The 19746-nt window shown below is 36.7% G+C and overlaps 1 non-coding gene across 1 annotated transcript; it reads right to left on the reverse strand.

Moving 5' to 3' along the window:
- Positions 1 to 15169: 15169 nt before the first annotated feature.
- Positions 15170 to 15276, reverse strand: LOC112084224. The gene has a single exon (XR_002898183.1). It is a non-coding gene; the product is annotated as a small nucleolar RNA R71 (small nucleolar RNA).
- Between the last annotated feature and the right edge of the window lie 4470 nt (positions 15277 to 19746).

The following is a 19746-nucleotide window of genomic DNA, read 5'->3' on the forward strand; positions in this document are numbered from 1 at the left end:
CCATGTTTGCATGTTTGCGTGAGTGTGTGATCACATACACTTGTTAATAAAGGATATTGTTTGCAGTTTTTATGCAAGTAAAAATACTAGAATAGTATATTATATACCGTGATCAAAACTGGTAATTATTGATTATATCAACTCCTTCAAACATAGATTTTTTTTTTCTCGAGCAACAAAATTAATTAAGAATACAAAACGAGGTTCGAAAACGTGGGAATCTACATATTCCTGAGAATACATTGCTGGCCATAATAGTATTAACATTAGATAGGCGCTTCCACGTAACAAACCAAGAGCTTAGATTATTAATATGAAAATCAATCAATAACAAAATTACTTAATAGGTTAAATGAATTATTAACCCGTTAGTGTCATTGTTATTAGTATAGTTATGTAGAGCTTGTTATCATCGTTGTTATCATGTTAACCTCACTATTGTTATTAATGAATTTTCTGTATAAATTACACGTTAATATAAATATTTTATGTTTATTGTTTTTGCTGTACACTAACATGTTACAAGTATCATAAATTAATATCAGCATGTTACAAGTATCATAAATTAATATTAGCATATCACAAGTATCAAATATTATTGTAAGCAGGTTAACATTTTATATAACCTGTTATTATTATCGTTATAATAACATTATTATGTAAGAAATATACTAATCCTTTTATTGAACTGATATATCATAAACATAGTCAATATGTTCTTTATTTCCAGTTTTTTCCTGGTTATTTTCTGAAAACAAAATGCTATCTTCTGTTTCTTTATACAAATCACAAATGTTAACCAATCAGATAGATGATTTAGTTGTTTTACAAAAGAAAAATCAGTAGGATCGATAAAGTTAACAAAATCTTTTGAAAGAGAATATCGAAGTAAGAATCAAGGAAACTATAACATCCCAATTTCGGCCTAATTGGGAAAAGCTCATCAATACCAAGTCCACTCCAGCAACCCTAGTATAAATAGGGAATTAAATGAGAAGGAGCCTCATTTGTCTTCTAAAACCCTAGCCACCCAAAGAAAAGAGAGAAAGAGAGAAGAAGGGGAAACCGCCACTGCCTTGTGTGACAATTTCCCGGCGATCCGTAAGGAACCACACGACGTAAAACCTATCAAAGTGAAGCCCCGAGTGTCTTCTATCTATAGAGACTAAGTTCATCCCGATCGGAGATCTGTGCCGGGAGATATCGCTGTTTCCGTGTCGGGTGTCCAGATCTGCTTTGTTGCTAAGGTGAGGATTAGATTTAGGTTCTTCTTCTTCTTCTTTTATCTTCTTCTGGTGTGGAAAGTCTAGATCTGATAAGTCTAGGTTGTTTTCATGTGCATCTAGATAGATCGATGTATATATATATAATTAATATGAATTAGGACTCTCATTAGAGGAAGCACTAGCATACCTGATTGTTCACCCTGCTTTGTGGATAGTGTTTGGTAAAAATAGCTAGATCAGGTTTCCGTCTCGGTGGAGGTGTGCCGAGGTACGGATTGATTGCTGGATTAGTACCGTCTGTGTGACCATGGCATTAATTCATCGTCAGGTGGTTAGACGAACCACCATGCCTTGTGACCTGGCATAGCCTGTCTGTGTGACCTGGCAATATTGAGCCTGTCTGTGTGACCTGGTGCCTGTCTTTGTGACCTGGCGATGTAGAGCCTGTCTGTGTGACCTGGCGGAGCCTGTCTGTGTGACCTGGCAAGATTGGAGACGCCTCTTTGATAGTTGTTTGTGCACTTCTAGAGTGCTTGTTTGTTGCTTGTTGGGTTTATACTTGTCATATTGGTTGGAAATGATCGAGTGGGAAGAGTGCCTGGTTTGGTTCTCACTGAGTAATTCTCCCAAATTACTCACCCCTCTCTTCTAAATCTATATTGCAGGTGAGTCTAATGAATGTGATTGTGATGATGTTTGGGAAGAACTAGACGAGTAGCTTTAGTGTGGTGTGCCTTCAGAGATGGAAGAAGTTTTATTTGTTTTAAAAACTATTTCATATTTTCTTTTAAGACAATCTTTTCTATTTTATTCGGATTCATTTTCAGTATTTTATTTTTAATTGTAAGACTTGGATTTGAGTTTGGGTTTTGGAATAAGAATAAGATGTTATTCAGAATTTATTGGTTTAGGATAGCTAATACCACCGGTTTAGCCTGGTTTCCTTCGGAACCCAGGGACGGGGTGTTACAATTGGTATCAGAGCTTAGGTTCGAGTTAGAAAAAGAGAAAGTGTTAAGTCTAGAGTAGTGGGGTTGAGAACCGGATTTCCAAAAAAAAAAAAAAAAATGTTTTCAAATATTTTTCTAATATTTTCGGATTTAAAATAAAATAATTATAATTTAAATTTTTTTAAAAAGTTAATTTCGGATTTTAAAAAAAAAAAAACACACACACACACCACCGAGATTAGCCTCTCTAGTTTTTGTTTGTTATTTTATTTGCAGGAAGTTAGTCTTTACGGGACCAGACTGACTTATCTGCCTTTATGTTTTGTAATGAAGATGCCTCCGAAAGCAAAGAATGTGCGCACTAGATCCCAAGCTCGTCGCTCCAATGAGGAGGAGGATACCACTGACATGAGAGGAAGTGTGAACCGAGTTGCAGTGCACCAACAGCGTAACCCACCGCCAGCCCCAGTGGACCAGCATGGTGGAAATTTTGCTGGAAATGTGCCTGTTCAAGTGCTAGCCGCAACCCATGCTGCAGTCTTGGAGGAATTGCGCCGCTATCAAGAGATGTATGGCCACTTGAACCCTGAGGTGGGTGTGAATGCCCAGCAGCAGCAGCATCAGCAAGAGAATGTGCTGCCACAAGTGTTTGTTCAGCCTCAGAATGTGCCTCTGCCGCCCATGCATGTGCCGCCACCTGTGATTGTGCCGCCAGTGTTTGCTCAGCAGCAGCATGTACCTCCGCCTCCCCCAATGCCTGCTAATGAGTCTTGTCTGACGTATTATCAGGCCATGAAACATATGAGGGATATGGGGATGGAAGCCTTTGGTGGAAGATCTGATCCAATGTTTGCTGATAACTGGAGAAAGAGGCTGGAGAGGAACTTTGAAGCCATGAGATGTCCGGAGGGTTACCGGAAAGACTTAGCCGTGCAATACCTGAAAGAAGAGGCGCTGTTATGGTGGGAAGGTGTAGTAGAAGCAACTCAGGGTCGCTATGAGTTAACCTACAATGATTTCAAGGAAGCATTTGCTGGAGAGTACTTTCCGCCCGAATCCTTGGATCAGATGGAGAGTGCCTTTGAAGATCTGCGTCAGGAGAACCTCTCTGTGAGAGAGTACAAGGAGGAGTTCAATAGGTTGAGGATATTCTCCAGGAAGCACTTCACACAGGCTGACTTAGTCCATCAATTCATGAGGGTTTGAGGTTGGAGCTGAAGAGCAGATGTTCTGTCAGGAGGTATTCGACAGGTGTCCGTCTCGGTGGAGGTGTGCCGAGGTACGGATTGATTGCTGGATTAGTGCCGTCTGTGTGACCGTGGCATTAATTCATCGTCAGGTGGTTAGACGAACCACCATGCCTGTCTTTGTGACCTGGCATAGCCTGTCTGTGTGACCTGGCAATATTGAGCCTGTCTGTGTGACCTGGTGCCTGTCTTTGTGACCTGGCGATGTAGAGCCTGTCTGTGTGACCTGGCAAGATTGGAGACGCCTCTTTGATAGTTGTTTGTGCACTTCTAGAGTGCTTGTTTGTTGCTTGTTGGGTTTATACTTGTCATATTGGTTGGAAATGATCGAATGGGAAGAGTGCCTGGTTTGGTTCTCACTGAGTAATTCTCCCAAATTACTCACCCCTCTCTTCTAAATCCATATTACAGGTGAGTCTAATGAATGTGATTGTGATGATGTTTGGGAAGAACTAGACGAGTAGCTCTAGTGTGGTGTGCCTTCAGAGATGGAGGAAGTTTTATTTGTTTTAAGAACTATTTCATATTTTCTTTTAAGACAATGTTTTCTATTTTATTCGGATTCATTTTCAATATTTCATTTTTAATTGTAAGACTTGGATTTGAGTTTGGGTTTTGAAATAAAAATAAAATGTTATTCAGAATTTATTGGTTTAGGATAGCTAATACCACCGATTTAGCCTGGTTTCCTTCGGAACCTAGGGACGGGTGTTACAGAAACATTGCTCACGCGAATGTAAAAATGTTACAATTAACTTAACACGTATATGAAAGTACCCTTGGTCTAAAAGTTGATTAAGTGTCAGCATTATCGATGTAACAGTTTTTATAATTTTTGATTGAAACTTGACATGTATTATTTTTTAAAAGATAAAACAATTTGTGGTCATATGTACCTTGAAATCTAGTTATGCTATGTCATATGTGAGGTGGCATATGAGGAGGATTAATCATTATGGATTAAGCCAAGACTTTTTAATAAGTGATATAATTAAATCCACATATTTTATATAAAAAATGCTATACAACTCAATATAATATTCGTTCTTTTGAAAATATTAAAGAAAAAGACTTACAACGCAATGATTTTCAACATATACTAGAAAGTCGGAGTTCATATATTATATCTATAAAATAAGAAACATAGGATGATGACCTTCCAATTCATGTAATGTATAACATTAATGGCTTTTCTATCTTAAACAAAGGCACATATACAATTGACTTCATGTAATGTAATTGGAAAAAATTGTTTTGTTAGAAGTCAAAGAAAAATAGTCGTAATGTTAAATTTAAATAAAAGTTCTAAATAAATGAGATAACATATAGTTCACATACGATGTAAATTCAAAAATAAAAACTAACGCAATTCCTTATTTTATCTTATTATATTAAGGACAATGTTTCAAAATTACTAACTCGTCTGTTTGTTACACATGTTAAATTAATCGTTCTTAACACACATGTAAAAAAAAGTAAATAAATAAAAATATGATTCAATAGTTAACATTTTAAAAAAAGAGAAAAAGAATAAATGCCTAAATTCATATTTAAAAAAAATATTTCAATTTAGAATAAAAAATAAAAGAATAGCTTAGAATCTTAAGTACCTAAAGTTATAGAAACAGAAAAAAATAATTAGTATTTCTATTAAAATTAAGGAAATTAAAATTTTAAATACAATCCTTAGAAAATAATTCTTTACTCTATTTAACCATATTGATAGATCCTCAATTTTACAATCAAAGAAACTTTTTTCAAACCTTAAGCAATAAATAATCTTTTACATGATTACATAGAAAGAAGTACATGTATTATTTTATTCATATTTTTAATGTTTACAGGAATATCAAAGAGAAACAACTAGTGTTAAAAATCTAAATAACAAAAGGTTATTTAACATTGGATCAGTTAAACAGAAATTGAATTTTTGAACTGTAAAAAACCTAAAAGAAACTATACACCAAAAGGTTAAATTCTAATAATTGTATCAAATAACTATTTCTTCCATCTGCTTCATCAAAATTTTCTTCAAGATATATATATATATATATATATATATTTATTACGATTGAAATTTTGTTTCTAAACATGAATGATACAAATATTGAGTTATAAATCCGCATATTTACAGGTATTTATTTAGTATATACTATTTGTTAATTTGTTTTTTAGTTAGTCTAATACAAGTTGTTATGATCAAATACGAAAACGGTATCAGCAAAACATGATCGGTTGTTATTTAGAAAAACGATAAGTTTATGTTAATTTAAGGCTATTTAACAAGTAGAAAATCTATAGTGTTGATACATCTCATCCACCTCTAAATTCCTTCTTTTGAATATATATATAACCAATGATGAGTTGGTTTAGCGGTTAAACTTTTGGATTACTGATAATGTAGTCTTTAAACGTCACAGATAAGATTCATGTTGAAAGAGACCTGCTCTCCAAAAAAAAATTAAGTTACATGGTTTGTGTCTTGTCATGAGAGATAAACGAACTTTTGGACCCAAATTCCTAGTCTTAAAAAATACAAGGATATTTAACAAAAATAAGCAAATTAGTTTGTATGCATCTTTAAAATAGGGAACATGGATGGACGCCTTCCGACTTCATGTAATGTTGTTAATATGTAATGTTGTTAATGTCCTTTCCATCTTAAACAAAGACAAATATACAAATGATTTCATGATGTAATATGTAGTAGTTGGGGAAAAAAATGTCTTGTTAAAAGTCAAAGAAAAAATCGTTGTACTTTACATCTTATTTTAAGCTCCATATAGACGAGAGAACATATAATATATTGAATATACTATTTGCAAGTCATTTTTTTTTTAAAGAAAAATTAACTGGGTACAGAGAAATCTACAGGATTTTGACCAATAAAATGAAATTAAGAAGATTTTAGTAAAGTTTCTGTCAATTTAAAATTAAAAAGAAAATATCAAAATTTGCTATTTTTATTTTTTTATTTTTAGTTTTAAAAGATGATAAAATTATGTTAATTTCAGGTTTGTTAATAGTTAGAAAAAATCTATAGTGTTGATACACCTCAACTTCGAAATTCTTTCTATTGAATATATTTTTTAAAAAGAGAGACTTGTACAATGCAATGATATTCAACATAAACAAATTAATTTATTTGCATCTTTGAAATAGGGAACATGGGATGATGACATTGTGACTTCATGTAATGTTAAAAATGTCCTTTCATCTTAAATAAAGAAAAAGAAATATAAAAATGACTTCATGTGATATAGTTCGAAAAAATGTATCTGTTAAGGTCAAAGAAAAAATCTTTGTACTTTACAACTTAACAAACATAAGCAAATTAGTTTGTATGCATCTTTAAAATAGGGAACATAGGATGGACGCCTTCCGACTTCATGTAATGTTGTAAATGTCCTTTCCATCTTAAATAAAGGCAAATATACAAATGATTTCATGATGTAATATGTAGTTGGAAAAAATGTTATGTTAAAAGTCACTGAAAAAACCTTTGTACTTTACAACTTAAATAAAAGCTCCATATAAACGAGAAAACATATATTATATTGTATATACTATTTGCAAATCATTTTAAAAAAAAATTATCTAGGCACAGAGAAATCTAGAGGATTTTGACCAATAAGATAAAGTTTAGAAGATTTTACTAAAGTTTATGTCAATTTAAGTTAAAAAGTAAATATCAAAATTTGCTATTTTTTATTTTTTTTTTGGTTTTACAAGATAAAAAAAATTATTTTAATCAGACTCGCTAATAATCAAAAATATCTATAGTTTTGATACACCTCAGCTTCAAAAAATTTTCTATTGAATATATTAAAGAAAAGAGAGGCATTGTATGATATTCAACATAAACAAATTAATTTATATGCATCTTTCAATCACGAAACATGGGATGATGGCCTTCTGACTTCATGTAATGTTAAAAATGTCATTTCCATCTTAACCTTCTGACTTCATGTAATGTTAAAAATGTCATTTCCATCTTAACCAAAGGCAAATATACAAATGACTTCATGTAATATAGTTGGAATAAATGGTGTGTTAAGGTCAAAGATAAAACCTTCGTACTTTACAACTTAAAATTAAAGCTCTACATAGACGAGAAAACATATATTCCATATATAATTTAAGAAAAATTGATTGACATAATTTCTTATGCTGTATATACTATTTTTTGATCCTTTTTTTTTGAAAAAGCTAATTGGGTACAGACAAGTCTAAAAGGATCTTGACCAATAAAATGAATTTTAGAAGACTTGAGTAAAGTTTATGTCAATTTAAATAAAAATTATAAAAACTTGCTAACGTTTTTCTTTTTTTAAAAAAAATTTTACAAGTCGTTATTTTTGGTTTTACAAGTGGATATGCTAAAATAAGAAAATTGAACCACCAAAACATAATTAGTTGTTAATTAAAAATGATAATTTATGTTAACTTAAGGCTAGTTAATAATTAGAGAACCCTATAATGTTGGTACACCTCAACCTCAAAATTCGTTTTTTTAATACATTATAGAAAAGAGAGACTTTGTACAGTGCAATGATATTCAATAAACAAATTAGTTATATATAGCTATAAAATAGGGAGTATGGGATGATGGCCTTCCCATTTCATGTACTGTATAAAAATGGCCTTTCCATCTTAAACAAAGGCACGTATACAAATAACTCCATGTAATGTGTACTTGGAAAAATTGTTTTATCGGAAGTCAAAGAAAAAACTTAAAGAAAATCTCCTCCATATAGACGAAAAAACATACTCTGTATATAATTGTTGGAGGTGAAAATTGTACTTCGAGTTTAGTCTTGTATAAATTCAGATTAGTCCAATTAATTCCGATTTATGATAGTATGTAACAGAAAACTGAACTGGATAAGAGTTTTTGGGCCTACATAAACTCAATAAGAGAGGTTGGCAGATTTTTTCAAAAGAAAATATTAATTTTCTGTAGGATCAAAATAAATTGAACACTACAAAATATCGATTGAAATACGAGAATAAATAACAACATTAAGGTAAAGAGAAATAAGTGGAGGCGAGAGTATGATCTCTTTCCTTAACTCTTTGAATCACCTATAGTGCGACGGTTTTCTGTGATACAAGAGTCGCAGGATACAACCACACTTATCCGTTGTCAGAATCACTAAGAAACACGGATCTATACAAACTAATTGTACTATATTCTCGGTAGAGAACTTACGAAAAATAAAAGAGAGAGAGACTGTTCCGAAAATTTCAGAGTAGAAGATGAGAGGTGAGATGTGTGAAAATGAGAGGAGAGGTCGTGTATATATAGCGGAGGAAAAGACTTGAGTAGTTTTCAAAATCCCACAGAATCCGCGAGTTAAACACGAATCTCGGCCATAAATTTAGCGAAGTCAAAGGCAAAAATCAGCAAATGTGATTAATCACAATCTGTTACGTTTTTGTGAGAATAATGAATATCCAATATTCTTTTGACTGAATCAAAAACATATGCAGAAAGTCAACAAAAAAACGTTGATCAAACGTTCATAAAAATATGCCCCAAAAAGAATACCCGCCTTAGGCCTGAAGGCCCATTCGACCAACACGACACGTGCCCGACCTGGTCCGGCCCGACCCGACTCGGCTTGGCTTGGCGGCGGCGCGCGAGGCTTATTCCTTTCTCTCTCACATGTTATTTGAACATGTATGAAACATCTCTTAGTATATAGCAGAGCTTTTCCCACCAAACCATCAATGTTGGGACAAATGCACATCATTTCTTCTTCACCTTCTGAATTTTAACTCATCTTTATTGGGCTTTTCAAATTCGGCCCAACAGCCCCCCACATGAAGAGAAATGACTCTAAACATATGAAGACTCAACTGACTCGATAAAACTTAACTCGACTAGACTAGACACGACTCTACTAGACTAGACAAACATCCGAGAGTATGCAAAAATGCAGCTGTATCTGAGAGGTAACATTTTCAGCTTTGAACCAATCATTTTTAATATCTGTTGGGTGTACTTGGCCGGGAGGTGTACATGATGTCTTGAACCACCCATACTTTGATGTAAACTGAGACAACAGTTATTGCGCACAAACATTTTCTCGTAGAACTTGAGTTCTCTATTGTGTTCATTTTGGCCTTGAACAGTCCTGGTTTCATGAGTAAACTTGGAGAGTATAGTCTTACTTTCATTCTCCTAGAAACGGCCACATTTCACACTCATTAGGTGATCTGCCATTAGTTTGTTTTTTAAGAAGTAACCTGTAATACTTCACCAATATCTCAAAACTATGGAATCATTAAAAGCCACAACTTAACCTTAACACTCACAGGTAGCACTGTTTATCATCTTAGGAACTAGGAAGAGACATAGTCTCACAGTGCTTACTTCTGAATCCGCTTGATCTTGGGATCTCAAGTCACATAGGTGGGGTTACCATCAGGCGTAGGCTTTAAACCCATTCCTCTTGATGATTTAACAACTTGATCTCGCGCCAGACTTTTCGTAAAAGGGTCTCCTAAGTTTTCAACTGATTTGATGTAGTATATCGTGAGTACACCAGTCGAGATCAAATGTCTAATGTTTTTATTTCGTCTTCTAATATGACGAGATTTACCATTATATAGCTTATTCAGTGCCCGAGATATAGTCGACTGATTATCACAGTGTACATGTAATGCTGGCACTGGCTTTTCCCACATTGGGATATCTTCCAAAAAATTCTGAAGCCACTCTGCTTCCTCTGCGGCTTTGTGTAGGGCTATAAACTCAGATTCCATGGTTGATCTGGCTAACAGAGTCTGTTTGGAAGATTTCCAGGATACTGCTGTACCACCAAGTGTAAAGACATATCCACTTCTCGATTTCGAATTCTTAGAATCTGAAATCCAGTTGGCATCACTATAGCCTTCTAAGACTGCTGGTTCTTTACCATAATGCAACCCATAACTTTTGCTCTATCAAAGATCATTCAATACTCTAGTTATGGCCTTCTAATGATTATGACATGGATTACTTGTATAGCGACTAAGTACATTTACTGAGTGCGCTAAATCAGGTCTAGTACAGTTTGTTAAGTACATAAGACTTTCAATCACCCTTGCATATTCCACTTGTGACACTGGTTCACCCAATTTTTTTGTCAAGTGAAATGAGGGTCAGCTGGAGTTTTTGCTACTCCATTTGAGTTGTTCTTAAACTGCTCAAGGATTTTTTTAGCATAATGTTCTTGGGATAAGATTATTCCATCCGAGTGTCTTATAATTCTAATTCCTAGAATCGCATCAGCCAATCCCATGTCATTCATATCAAATTTGCTACTTAGCAAATTTTTAGTTCGATTGATCATGTATGTATTGCTGCCAATAATGAACATGTCATCAACGTATAAGCAGAGCAAAACATACCTGTGAGGAGTACTATTGATGCATATACATTTATCATATTCATTAATGCTGAAACCATTTGACATCATTACATTGTCAAATTTTTTATGTCATTGTTTTGGAGTTTGTTTAAGTCCATACAATGATTTAACAAGTCTACAAACTTTGTTTTCTTGTCTTGGGACAACAAACCCTTCATTTTGTTTTATGTAAATTTCCTCTTCTAAATCACCATGTAGAAATGCGATTTTTACATCCATTTGATGGATTTCTAGATCTCTCAGTGCTGCAATTCCGATCAGCATTCTGATTGAAGTTATCCATTTGATGGATTTCTAGACCTTCTTTTTGTCAAAATCCTTGTACCACAAACCTAGCCTTGTACTTGTCTATTGGTGCATCGGTTTCCAACTTTGTTTTGAAAATCCATCTACACCCTAGAACTTCAAACCCTTATGGTAGATCGGTTATCTCGTAAGTGTGGTTTTGTCTAATTGAGTTCCATCTCACTGTTGACATCTTTCTTCCAAAGAGGACCATTTGGCGTGGACATTGCTTCTGTATATGTTCTTGGTTCATTTTAAGCTAGGAAAACTACTAAGAACTCAGAACCAAATGTTTTTTTCCTTACGAGGTCTTTTACTCCGTCTAGGTTCTTCTTCTTTTTTCGTCATTAATAGCAGTGCCTGAAGTGCTTGCTTCATTTTCAGAAGTAGCATCTCGTTGATCACAAGATCGTTTGTTACTTTCTCTATTCTTGCAAAAATTTTTTTTTTCAAAAATTAAGCATTTCTTGATTCCATTATTGTATCTAGATGAATAACTGGTATATCTGATTCATGTACCAAAAATCGATATGCACTACTATTATGAGCATATCCGATGAAAATGAAATCCACCGTCTTAGGTCTAATTGTGACCTTTTTTGAAGGTGGAGCTGCAACTTTTGCCAGACACCTCCACACTTTTAAGTATTTATACAAAGATACTCTACTTTTCCAAAGTTCATACGGAGTTTTTCCCGTAACTTTATGCTGTATTTTGTTGAGGATATAATTTATAGTAAGCAAAGCTCCCCCCCCCCAGATTCCTGTAACATTGCATTCATCATTTCTTTTAGAGTTCTATTTTTTTGTTCCACAGCTCCATTGAGTTCTGGTGAATAGGGAGCGGTAGTTTGATGAATAATGCCATGTTCCCTACATAACGCATTAAAAGATTCATCATTTTCTCCTCCCCTATCACGTTGAACTATTTTAATAGTTTTATTAAGTTGGTTTTCCACTTCCAACTTGTATTCTTTGAATTTCTCCAAAGCTTCATTTTTACTGCTTAGTAAATATACATAACAGTATCTTGTGCAATTGTCTATGAAGGTTACAAAATACTTGTTCCCACCTCTAGATTGCACATATTTTAAGTCACATAAATCAGTGTGAATTAAACCTAGAGGTTCAGTTGTTCTTTCCACGTTTGGTGATGGTGTTTTGGTGAGTTTAGTTTGAACATAAATCTCACATTTTTCTTTACTTATTTTGTGTTTAGGAATCATATTTATGTTCATCAATCTATTCATAGTTTTGAAGTTAACATGTCCTAAACGTTTATGCCATAAAGTAAAAGACTCAGACAAATAAGCAACTAGTTTCTTATTCTCATTCATCTTCGAGGTTGAAGCCTCGGTTACAACATTGCTGCGAATAACAGCTTCAACACACATCTTAAAAATACCATCACTAACAAACCCCTTTCCCAGATACATCCTATTTTTGGATAGCACCAGCTTATCCGCAGCTAACTTAACAGTAAATCCATGCTTACTCATGAGAGATCCAGATATCAGATTCTTACGCATGTCTGACACGTGGACCACTGATAACACCGGATTTTGACCATTTTTATGGATCATTTTAATATCTTTTACAGGTGTTTTTACTCTATTTTCAAAGGTTTTCTATGTTTCCGGATTTTAAAAGACTTTTCAGGTAATTTGGGATAAAGAGGCACAAAATAAAACAAAAAGACTCTTTTGGATAAATGCAGACCGTCAGAACTCTTATGGAGAGACGAAGAACTTCTCACCATCTGATCACCCTCAAAATTGGACAACTTATAGAAGAATCAACCAGCTTTCAAATGCACTTGGTTTGGAGACATTCCTACGGTTGGATCTCAAGATATTCCATTAGCCCCGGAGCCACTCGAAGTCGGTCAACAACTCACGCGACCGCGGCCAACAAGCTATTTGCCGCGGTCAGAAGCTTCCCGACCGCGGCCAACAAGCCAATTGCCGCGGTCACAACACTCCTGACCGCGGCAATCAATCTCCGAGTTAAAGCCCACTTATCTGAAGCCCAAAGTCATTGTCAGCCTCAATTCCGGAACCCTAGAGACCATGGAGTATTGGAGACTATAAATACATGTCATTTAGGTCGTTTTTAGACACAACCCTATATACTTTACAGAAACCCTTTTCCTTTAGCCGTTTTTATGAGATTTTTGTAGAAGATTGTTCAAGTCCGAGTTCTTCAATAGAGAAGCTTTCTTTATCTCTTTTCTTTACTGTTTTTCATTACTTTTATTAAAACCAATGATGATGTCGAACTCAGCCATGTCTGAGTAGATCCCGAGTTGGGCTTAGGGTTCCCGAAAGGGGCTCTCATAATCGATTAAGACATCTAGGTTTATAGATCTGGGATTTCAACTTTGTTCTCTATTTATTCTTGTTCTTATTGCATGTATGCTTGATTGATCACCTAGTATCTGATCTAGATAGTTAGTGTTGCGAAAGTTTTCATTAAGTATCAGCCCTAGAATGAAACATGCGATTTTTCCGTAGGAATGGAAACCTACCTGCGGCGAGATCGTGAGTATTGACGAGTCTTGTGCAGCTCTTGCGTTCTCTCCCTTCCAGGGCCAGAGTGGAAACCTACTGGTCAGGGTTGCGAGAAACAGTTGGTTATGATCACGACAATGACGTAGTCATACCGCCGTACTCTAGCTCTAGAACCCATATATCATTATCTGTCAATCTCAATCTATCTACTTTAGTGTTAAAACTGATTATGATCCCTTAGAGTTCCCAAAAGCTCAGCGTTTTTAGCCATAGTTTACAATTCCATCGATTTTTACTTGTTTTCTTAGACCTGCATTTCAATTTCCTTAGTTCATTATTTACTTGGTTTATTTACCTTTCATGCGATATTTTACTTGCCTTATTAGTCTTTCATTCGATATTTGCTTATTCTAATTGCATTTCATTCGATTTGCTTACCTGCTTTTTAGGATAGATTTATTTTCTTTCTTTTGTTTTAGTTTAATTTGCAAGAAAAACAACCAACCTTTAAAACCAATTTAGTCCAGACATAAAGTTAAAAAAACAGTAGAAGAATACCAGGCACACAAATCCCTGTGGATTCGATCCCTAAATACTGCAACTGATCAGCTGTGCACTTGCGGCTTTCATTTGTTTTGTTAAGGGTAAAACTTGTTCCCTCACACAGTTGACACGACCATCAAGTTTTTGGCGCCGTTGCCGGGGATTTGTTTCGTTGTCTTTTGCTATTTTTCTTGTTTTAACTTCTGTTCTAGACACCTGACCTCTAGTTCTTTCTTAAAGTTTTTCTGAACTATCTTTCCCTTCTTTTGTTTTTCTCTGAATTGCATGAATACCAGGCGTAGACCTGCAGGAGACATTCCAATTCTACACGAGATATACAGACACGAAAGAGAACTTCGAAGACTTAGACGAACGCAAGGAATGGCCAACGACGACCAGCCTGGAGATCCTATTAATCGAAATTTTAATATGGACCAAGACGGGTCCCAACATGGAGAAAACGAAGAGAATGATCACATAGAAGGTGATCATGCTCGACAAGATGGAGAGGAGGATGAGGTTCTTCCAAGAAACCACCAGAACCGAGAGAGAGAAGGACGTGAAGACCTTGATCCACCCATCAATGCAGCCGAATGAACGCATTCACCGCCCCATTCCGCCAGCAAATCAACACCGAAGACAAGCCAGGAACCATCGCATAGCTGATTTCGATCTGCAATTCAAGTACCATTTCCAAACCGGAATGAGTTTAAAGTCAAGCCTCAAATCATCTCATTGGTGAAGCAAAACCAGTTCCATGGAGTTCCTTCTGAGCACCCAATGGACCATATCGAGCTTTTTGAAGAAATTTGCAGCATGATGAGAACAAACCAAGTTCCACCTGACTATTTAAAGTGTAAGTTGTTCCCTTTTTCATTAGCAGATAAAGCTCACCGTTGGTTGAAGTCTTTGCCTGCAGGATCGATTACCAATTGGGAAGAATGTAGAACTGCCTTCCTAAACCACTTCTACACTAAGTCAAGGTCGAACAATTTGAGAACGAAGATCTCAACCTTTCAACAAGGGCCAACTGAATCTTTCTATGAAGCTTGGGAACGTTTTAAGGAGTATGAACGTGATTGCCCTCACCATGGATTTCATGGATCAAGCCTACTGAGCACATTTTACCGAGGTTTGCAACCAAAATACAAACTTTCACTTGATACAGCTAGCAATGGAGATTTTGGGCAAAAGACAATAACCCAAGGAAGAGCTCTCATCGAAAATTTGGCTCAAGCCAATAGCAATGACTGTCCTGAATACGATCGATCGATGAAGCAAGCCGGAACAGACAACAAGGAGATAACCGAGTTGAAGAACATGGTGAGCCAGCTTCTGAAGAGCAACAATCGCCCGATCCATGCCTGTGAAACCAACAATGGCGCAGAAGATGAAGGACCTAGTGATATCGATCACATTAATCAAGCATTTCAAGAAGAAAATGTGAACTACGTAGGAGCACTGGTGCCATACCAAAATCGCTCCAACAACAACTTCAACAACAACTTCCGGAATGCAAATTACAACAATCTCTCTTACCGCAATCCAAATGTGGAGAATCCTCAAGATCAGTACTACCCACCTCAGCAAAAATCCTTCCAAAACAAGTTTCAAGGTGGAAACTTTGGGGGAATAGTACCATATCAACCGCGACAGCCATATAACTACCAAGGTACGGGTTTTAACAATCAATTTGTACAACAGCAGGGAGTCACGACGAACCAGCTAGCTTCACAAATCGGTAGACTTGAACAGTCAATCCAACAACTTGTTATGACGAACGAAAAAGCATCTAAAGACGTGAACGTGAAAGTAGACTACATGTACAATGATCTGAATGGTAAGTTTGAATCTTTGTCTTCTCACGTCAAAAAGTTAGATGTGCAAGTCGCCCAAACAGCCGACTCTATGAAGAGGCAAAGTGGAGTTCTTCCAGGAAGAGTTGAAGATAACCCTAAGAAGTTTTGCAACGCCATAACCAAATTGCCCGAAGAAGAGGCCGGAACCGATGGAAAGAAAGAAGAAACCCCAATCTTTGTACCACTGTACAAGGATATTGATCCCAAGCAGCCACCGTTTAAGGTACCTGAACGATCACTGTTTCAAAGGCTTACCAAAGCTGATGATCCGGGACGTTTTGTTTTCCAGTGTTTTCATTTCAGGAATCAAGTTTACAGACTGCTTGTGCGATTCCGGAGCCAATGTCAACATCATGTCTAAGACATTTGCTGAAAAATTGGGCATAAAAACCTTAAAGACATCGACGGTTAAGGTTATCTTTGGAGATTCATCTCAAAAAGATACTGAAGGGGCGATTCATGATCTACAAGTTCTAGTGGGAGATAAGATTGTTCCAGCAGATTTCCAAGTCCTGGAGATGGATAAAGACAAGGAGAGGCCACTCATTTTCGGGAGACCATTCCTAGCTACAGTAGGAGCAATTATCGATCACGTAAACCGGCATGCTGTTTTCCTCAATGTGGACAGGAAAAGGTACTATCCTACTATCTTAGATGAATTTCCAAGCAAAGGAAACAGGCCAAAAGAGAAAGAAAAGGAGAAGCCGAAAGCTTTTGCAAAGATCAAGATCATCATTCCACCAGATGCAACAGAAACTAGTGAGGACCAAATCCAGGAGCTGATCGAAAATACAAAAAGGGTTTTGAACAACATTAAAGTCCGAAAGAAGAATAAAGGGAAGAAGACGGCTCCTCAAGGAGAAGAAGTAAAACCTCCAGCAACCGGAAGTAATAAAGGCACATCAAGTAGAGTGCCATTTAAATCAGCCTGATTCCTAATGCTTACGTCGAGCTAAACGACTTAAAACAAAAGCGCTTAATGGGAGGCAACCCATTTAGGTACTCTTTCTTTTAGTTTTCTTTTCCTTTTTACAATTTATGTTTCCTTTTTGTTTTTAAGTTTTAGGTATGTTATAAAATAAAAACACAAAAAAAATCAGAAAATTAGAAAAACCAAGAAGAAAAGGTAGGTTTTTAGCTGCTCGGCCTGGCAAAAACGAGAAGATTGGACAATAGGCCGCAGGAGGAAGAGCCGCGGTCGCGACCGTTCGACCCGCGGCCAAGGGTGCATCGACCGCGGCCGAGCCCTCAATCACCGCGGTCGCGCGTCTCCTGACCGCAGCCGAGCCCTCAATCACCGCGGTCGCGCGTCTCCTGACCGCGGCCGTTGGTCGTTGAGGTGACGCCGCGGATTTCTGCCTCTTTTCGGTGTTTCCTGGTGTTTACCTGGTGATTCCCGGTGTTACCTGGTGATTCCCGGTGTTGCCTGGTGTTTACCTGGTGTTACCTGGTGATTCCCGGTGATTCCCGGTGTTTCCCGAAATGTTCCCGGTAAAACCCGAAAAGATCCTCCGTAAGTTTTAAACTTTTCTAATGTGCAAACAAGAAAATGTAAGTTTTTAAAGAAAAGAAACAAACTTTTTGGATCAAAACTCTTTCTTCTCTTCTCTTCCAAAAGACTTAGACATTTAGGAGAAAGAACACATTTTTCAATTCTTAAGCTTTTTAAGAGATTTTTGGCTCAAACCTCACTCTTTTTCAAAGCTGATTTCAATTCTGCCATCAATTCTCTCTTTCCAGCAAGGTATGAACCTCAAACTCACCATTCATACTCGATTTTGAACTTAGGGTTTTCTTTAAAAACCCAAAATCTTGGTCTATTAATGGTGGAAATAGCTTAAGAATGATCGATTATCCATTTAGGTTATCTAAAAAATCGATTTTAGCACCTAGCTTAAGAGAAATTGAGATTTTTGAAATTTGGATTCTACATGCTTGATAAAAATCGAATTTGGAACAGCAAAATTGATGAGTTTGATTAAGTCTTGTGTGATTAGTTATTAGTATTGGGTAATCTTTAGAATTTACATGGAAATTGCTCATAAAAACCGATTTTTAGAAGATTTCTATGTTGAGAACATCAAAAACCTGATATCTGGTATGATCTACTTTATCTCTCTCGCGATCACACTATCTCTCGTGCCGCTTTCGGTCCAGACAGGTTTGGTTACAAGTATTGCACTGGCACCGAGGAGCACCGAGTCCGCTTACCTTCAGCATCTATCCCGAGATTGTGCAACGGAGGACGCCCACGATGGACTCCGGTATCCGATGATTTTCTGCCATCTGTACCTCGTCTACCATTCACCATTGGCCAATACATAGTGGCCAAGGCGAAGCGTGATGCAGCTGCGGCCCGTGCTCATTTTCAGCCATCTATTTCGACTGGCTACACCTCATCATCTACATCATCACACACTCATTACGATCTGGAGCGCAGAGTTGAGAGACAGGGACGACGCTTTGAGCCATCTATTTGGACTGGCTACACCTCATCATCTCCATGAATAGAAGTCCTCTGGTGGAATAGAACACCAGATTTTGACCATTTTTATGGATCATTTTAATATCTTTTACAGGTGTTTTTACTCCATTTTCAAAGGTTTTCAAAGGATTTCTATGTTTCTGGATTTTAAAATATTTTTCAGGTAATTTGGGATAAAGAGGCACAAAATAGAACAAAAAGACTCTTTTGGATAAATGCAGACCATCAGAACTCTTATGGAGAGACGAAGACCTTCTCACCATCTGATCACCCTCAAAATTGGACAACTTATAGAAGAATCAACCAGCTTTCAAATTCACTTGGTTTGGAGACATTCCAATGGTTGGATCTCAAGATATTCCATTAGCCCCGGAGCCACTCGAAGTCGGTCAGCAACTCACGCGACCGCGGCCAACAAGCTATTTGCCGCGGTCAGAAGCTTCCCGACCGCGGCCAACAAGCCAATTGCCGCGGTCACAACACTCCTGACCGCGGCAATCAATCTCCGAGTTAAAGCCCACTTATCTGAAGCCCAAAGTCATTCTCAGCCTCAATTCCGGAACCCTAGAGACCATGGAGTATTGGAGACTATAAATACATGTCATTTAGGTCGTTTTTAGACACAACCCTATATCCTTTACGGAAACCCTTTTCCTTTGGCCGTTTTTATGAGATTTTTGTAGAAGATTGTTCAATTCCGAGTTCTTCAATAGAGAATCTTTCTTTATCTCTTTTCTTTACTGTTTTTCATTACTTTTATTAAAACCAATGATGATGTCGAACTCAGCCATGTCTGAGTAGATCCCGAGTTGGGCTTAGGGTTCGCGAAAGGGGCTCTCATAATCGATTAAGACATCTAGATTTATAGATCTGGGATTTCGACCTGTTCTCTGTTTATTCTTGTTCTTATTGCATGTATGTTTGATTGATCACCTAGTATCTGATCTAGATAGTTAGTGTTGCGAAAGTTTTCATTAAGTGTCAGCCCTAGAATGAAACATGCGATTTTTCCGTAGGAGTGGAAACCTACCTGCGGCGAGATCGTGAGTATTGACGAGTCTTGTGCAGCTCTTGCGTTCTCTCCCTTCCAGGGCCAGAGTGGAAACCTACTGGTCAGGGTTGCGAGAAACAGTTGGTTATGATCACGACAATGACGTAGTCATACCGCCGTACTCTAGCTCTAGAACCCATATATCGTTATCTGTCAATCTCAATCTATCTAC

The sequence above is a fragment of the Eutrema salsugineum genome, unplaced genomic scaffold (genome assembly GCF_000478725.1).
Source record: "Eutrema salsugineum unplaced genomic scaffold, Eutsalg1_0 scaffold_5, whole genome shotgun sequence".
Taxonomy (NCBI): Eukaryota; Viridiplantae; Streptophyta; class Magnoliopsida; order Brassicales; family Brassicaceae; genus Eutrema; species Eutrema salsugineum.